Genomic DNA, 6,535 nt, shown 5'->3' on the forward strand with positions numbered 1-6,535 from the left:
CAATCAGTCACCTTAAAACATAGACCCCAAGTGAAGATCAGAGAGAATCATTAGTCTTCCAGTACAATAAGTGTCAGGGGTTGACAAGATAGGTTCCATAGGTTTGTTCTTAAGTTGAATTTGTATGTAAGTCGAAACTGTATATTTTATAATGGTAGATCCAGACCAAAAAATTTTTGCCCCAGTGACAATTGGAGTTTCAAAATTTTTTGCTGTCACCAGAGGTCACAGTGGGCAGAGGGGCCCATCTGGGGGACCTGCCATATGAGCTGGGGGTTAACCGACCATAGAAAGTATAAGCCGAGGTACCTAATTGTAACACACAAATGCATTGGTCACAGCCTCCCCAATATATAGCCACCCGGTCACAGCCTCCCCAATATATAGCCACCCAGCCCCTGCCCCCCCAATATATAGCCAGCCAGCCCCTGCCGCCCCCCCCCAATATATAGCCAGCCAGCCCCTGCCGTCCCCCCCCCCAATATATAGCCACCCAACCCCTGCCGCCCCCCCCCCAATATATAGCCACCCAACCCCTGCCGCCCCCCCCAATATATAGCCAGCCAGCCCCTGCCCCCCCAATATATAGCCAGCCAGCCCCTGCCGCCCCCCCCAATATATAGCCAGCCAGCCCCTGCCGCCCCCCCAATATATAGCCAGCCAGCCCCTGCCGCCCCCCCCCAATATATAGCCACCCAACCCCTGCCGCCCCCCCCAATATATAGCCACCCAACCCCTGCCACCCCCCCCCCAATATATAGCCACCCAACCCCTGCCGCCCCCCCAATATATAGCCAGCCAGCCCCTGCCCCACCACCAGTATATAGCCAGCCAGCCCCTGCCCCCCCACCAGTATATAGCCAGCCCCTGCCCCCCCACCAGTATACAGCCAGCCCCTGCCCCCCCACCAGTATACAGCCAGCCCCTGCCCCCCCACCAGTATACAGCCAGCCCCTGCCCCCCACCAGTATACAGCCAGCCCCTGCCCCCCACCAGTATACAGCCAGCCAGCTACTGCCCCCCACCAGTATACAGCCAGCCAGCCCCTGCCCCCCACCAGTATACAGCCAGCCAGCCCCTGCCCCCCACCAGTATACAGCCAGCCAGCCCCTGCCCCCCACCAGTATACAGCCAGCCAGCCCCTGCTCCCCACCAGTATACAGCCAGCCAGCCCCTGCCCCAGTATACAGCCAGCCAGCCCCTGCCCCCAGTATACAGCCAGCCCTTGCCCCCAGTATACAGCCAGCCCTTGCCCCCAGTATATAGCCACCAAGCCAGCCCCTGCCCCCAGTATATAGCCAGCCCCTGCCCCCAGTATATAGCCAGCCCCTGCCCCAGTACATAGCCAGCCAGCCCCTGCCCACAGTATATAGCCAGCCAGCCCTGCTCACAGTATATAGCCAGCACCTGCCCCCAGTATATAGCCAGCCCCTGCCCCCAGTATATAGCCAGCCCTGCCCCCAGTATATAGCCAGCCCCTGCCCCCAGTATATAGCCAGCCCTGCCCCCAGTATATAGCCACCAAGCCAGCCCCTGCCCAAGTATATAGCCACCAAGCCAGCCCCTGCCCCCAGTATATAGCCACCAAGCCAGCCCCTGCCCCCAGTATATAGCTACCAAGCCAGCCCCTGCCCCCAGTATATAGCCACCAAGCCAGCCCCTGCCCCAGTATATAGCCACCAAGCCAGCCCCTGGCCCCAGTATATAGCCACCAAGCCAGCCCCTGCCCCCAGTATATAGCCACCAAGCCAGCCCCTGCCCCCAGTATATAGCCACCAAGCCAGCCCCTGCCCCCAGTATATAGCCACCAAGCCAGCCCCTGCCCCCAGTATATAGCCAGCCAGCCCTGCCCCCAGTATATAGCCAGCCAGCCCCTGCCCCAGTATATAGCCAGCCAGCCCCTGCCCCCAGTATATAGCCAGCCAGCCCCTGCCCCCAGTATATAGCCAGCCAGCCCCTGCCCCCAGTATATAGCCAGCCAGCCCCTGCCCCCAGTATATAGCCAGCCAGCCCCTGCCCCCAGTATATAGCCAGCCAGCCCGCCAGCCCCTGCCCCCCAGTATACAGTCGGCCAGCCAGCCCCTGCCCCCTAGTATACGGCCAGCCAACGATAAGACTCAAGGATAAGCAGAGTTAGGGTGTTTCAGGACAATATTTGTATACAGTATAACTATTACCACTGGATACATGCAAATGGCCAACCTTGCTCTTAAAGGGTTATGTACACTGGAACCCGAAGAGATCAAAACCCCAGAGATGTAACGAGCTTCCTGGCAGCCAGAAGCGCCTCTATATGCGCTGCCCGTGGGCACACTACGACGTGGCCGATTATATCGTGGTGTGCGCGCACGTAGAAGCCGCAGGGAGAAGAGGAGCGGAGGAGGCAAGTACAGGCAGTCCCCTACTTAAGAACACAGACTTACAGATGACCCCTAGTTACAGACGGACCTCTGTATGTTAGTAAGTCACTGTACTTTAGCCCTAGGTTATAATAATCAGCTGTAACAGTTATCAGAGGCGTCTGCAATGAAGATTTATTGTTAATCCTGGTTCTTATAACAACAAAACATTTTTGAAATGCAATTGTCAGGGAGACAAAAAAAATAATGTATACAGTTCCGACTTGCATACAAATTCAACTTGAGAACAAATGGGGGCCGGGCATGGGACAAATTTGGGCGGGGCCGGTCACCCCTCAGGTAGGGAATGAAATTTCCTTACTAGTTCCCCCCTTTTTTGTGAAATCTCACCCATTTACCTGAGTTTTGATGTGTCTGAAAGATGAGATTCTTATCTTTAAAGGACACCTGTCATCAGGTCTCTGCCACTAGTCCTGTCACCTCTACCTGTTGGAGCAGCTCACAAGGATCCCATCACAGCCTTTAATCTAGTCATTTCATACATTATTCATTGTAAAATCATCATTTTCTTTATTATGCAAATGAGGCTGGTCACATGGTCAGAGGCAGTGATGTCTCCCCTGTTCCCCCTCCCTCTCCTCCCCCTGTGTAATGTATAGTAAAGCATAGTTAGTGTATCTGCTGACATGTTGCATCCTCCTAATACTCATGTGAGACACAGACATCAGCTACACAAGTACCTGACATGTTCTGCTATAACATGGCTGCATCCTGGAGCTGTTGTATCTCATACACACACAGGCTGCAGGGGGTACCAGCACTAGGAAGCACATCATTATACAGCTCACATCATTATACAGGCTGTCAGTCATATGTATAGGAGTATCTCATACACACACACAGGCTGCAGGAGGCACCAGCACCAGGAAGCACACCATTATACAGCCTCACATCATTATACAGGCTGTCAGTCATATGTATAGGAGTATCTCATATACACACAGGCTGCAGGGGGCGCCAGCACCAGGAAGCACACCATTATACAGCCTCACACTATTATACAGGCTGTCAGTCATATGTATAAGAGTATATCATACACACACAGGCTGCAGGGGGTACCAGCACCAGCAAGCACACCATTATACAGCCTCACATCATTATACAGGCTGTCAGTCATATGTATAGGAGTATATCATACACACACAGGCTGCAGGGGGCGCCAGCACCAGGAAGCACATCATTATACAGCCTCACATCATTATACAGGCTGTCAGTCATATGTATAGGAGTATATCATACACACACAGGCTGCAGGGGGTACCAGCACCAGGAAGCACATCATTATACAGCCTCACACCATTATACAGGCTGTCAGTCATATGTATAGGAGTATCTCATACACACACAGGCAGCAGGGGGCGCCAGTACCAGCAAGCACATCATTATACAGCCTCACACCATTATACAGGCTGTCAGTCATGCACTGGGGGTGTGGCTATACCTCCCACTCATGAATAAGCTGGACAGCTGAATATGCTAATGACTCATTGGACATCTCACAGGTAATTTGCATACAGCTTTAGATCTCATTGCTTAGGTGTACATGTAGAGGGATAGAGACAATGCTCTCTAATGTCAGTTTATGGAAATCTATTTACTTTAGGGGGTTTATTTTGCCTGACGGGTTCTTTTTAAAATGTCTGTTATGAGGTCAATGGAGCACTTGACTGCCCAATTAAACGATCAGATGCTGTATGGTCCACCGGGGACGATTTCTCTACAACATATGAGCTGTCATCCCACTAGCTGCAATATATGAGACAGGATTAGTAATTTATTTATTACTAATAAATGCTTCGCATGATAATTGATGTTCACAGATTCTCTAGATGTGGGCGCTCCTCCGGCTGCGTCAGGAAGACGCGCCATGACTTTCATCTAGTTTTCGCCCTTGCTGGGGCCGATGTAACGGTGATTGATATAAATAAAAGGTCTGTTATAGAACAGAAGATGGTGGTATCTGAGGTGACGCCCCTCCGCAGCCTCTAAACATCTCAGGCTAATCTAACTCTGTGATTTGGAAAGTGTAGATTTTTTTATGGTTCAATAAACTTTATTGCAAGCGAGCGGAAGCCTACAGGTCAGGCACATGTTCGGGTCGCAGCCCCATATTTAGTTATGACAGAGCATCATATGCAAGTAGGTCTCAAGCTCAGCAAAGCAAACATGAACATACCTATAATTAACCAAATAAGGGGGTAGGGAAGGGAGAGGGAGGGAGGGAGAGAGAGGAGGGAGGGAGGGAGGGAGGGAGAGGGAGGGAGGGAGGGAGGGAGGGAGGGAGGGGGAGAGGGAGGAGGGAGGGAGGGAGGGAGAGGGAGAGGGAGGGAGGGAGGGAGAGGGAGAGGGAGGGAGGGAGGGAGAGGGAGAGGGAGAGGGAGGGAGAGGAGAGGGAGAGGAGAGGGAGGAGAGGGAGGGAGGAGAGGGAGGGAGAGGGAGGGAGAGGGAGGGAGAGGGAGGGAGAGGGAGGGAGAGGGAGGGAGAGGGAGGGAGAGGGAGGGAGAGGGAGGAGGAGGGAGGGGGAGGGAGGGAGGAGGGAGGGAGAGGGAGGGAGAGGGAGGGAGAGGGAGGGAGAGGGAGGGAGAGGGAGGGAGAGGGAGGGAGAGGGAGGGAGAGGGAGGGAGAGGGAGGGAGAGGGAGGAGAGGGAGAATATGAAATTGAATATGATTTCTTATTTATATGATTATGCATAAAATAGTAATTGTTGGGGGTTTGACCAGCGAGACCCCATTGGCAAACATATGAGGCCGCTTGATGTATTTTCTATATCACTGGTAGTGATGTCTAGACAATCTTCAGCAGTCCCATAGACAGCAAACAGATCAGGAGGATGAATGCTCAACATGCTGCTATATAACATCCTGTACTCTGCTGCAGCTCCAGCATGAAGAACCCGACCCAAACATGTCCCCTCCAACTAAACAACCCTACAATAGGCTTATTGAACCAATAATGTGCATGACATGATAGAGAGCTAGCATGCACACCACAGCGCACCACATATGACTGGTGCACGTCTAGTGCCGAACTAACAGACGCTTATAGAGGCTTTTTCCCGGTGACCTCGGGTTAGAGGCAGTGCAGGGGACACAGGAGCCACATTATAGACATTCACCTGTGCCCCTTCCATAAGGTACCGGCTGGGGCTCATGTAGTTGGTTGGGGTGACAGGTTCCCTGTAAAGGAGTTGTCACTGCGGGGCTACGTGTGCACAGATCTTGTGTCAGATGTAGTCGCTTGATTATATCAAAAACATGTGAATGAAAGTCACAAGACAACAACCACAAAGAGACTAATATGTGACGTGTGTGGAGGAGCTGCACTGCTGGAGGGTGCTAATCTCTGGGGGGGGGGGGTTAGGTAGGTTAGGTAGGGGATGAAATGTCCCTTCTAGATTTCCTTTTTTTAGCAATAAAAAAAAAACTTGTCCAAAGTTATGTGACAAAAAGCAGAGAGGAGTCATATTTTGCCTGAGATCAGTCAAGTTTAGAGGCCACATGAGAAGCCTGTATCTTTGGTTCTATAGCACCTAGAAACAAGAAGCTGGCATTATTGTAAAAGATGATAATTTCAAATTTCAGATTCTGTGTCAAGTTTGTAATTCTGTGTTTTACAGAACAGGAGATAGCGGCAGTAAAACAAAAAGGTGGGAATTAGATTTTTGTCTGCAGCGCACATTCCCAACTATGCATTTAACTGCCTCCATCTCCGATCACAGAATCACAAGCCTGGTCCGATCTGAAAGGTGAGATTTTTATGTTTAATAGAACACCAGCATCATTTTGCTTGGTGCTAAAGCACTAAAGATAAGGGTGCCCTAGCAGCCTCTAAACATGACTCTTCTCAGTTCATTTTAATTTGACTTCGGAAGAGAGTTCTTTTTTTAATGAGTGAGATTTCACAGTCTAGAAAGGACATTTTTTCCACTACATGATGGGCTAGAAGTTTAACCCCTCCCCGCCAAGGCCCCTTTTCGTTTTTGTGTTTCCCTTTTTTACTCCCTACCTTCAAAACTCTAACTTTTTTGTTTTTCCATGTGCAGAGCTGTGCCAGGGCTTGTTTTCTGCGTAATAAATTGCACTTCATAGTGACGATATTTAATATTCCCTGACTT

The sequence above is a fragment of the Engystomops pustulosus genome, chromosome 10 (genome assembly GCF_040894005.1).
Source record: "Engystomops pustulosus chromosome 10, aEngPut4.maternal, whole genome shotgun sequence".
NCBI lineage: Eukaryota > Metazoa > Chordata > Amphibia > Anura > Leptodactylidae > Engystomops > Engystomops pustulosus.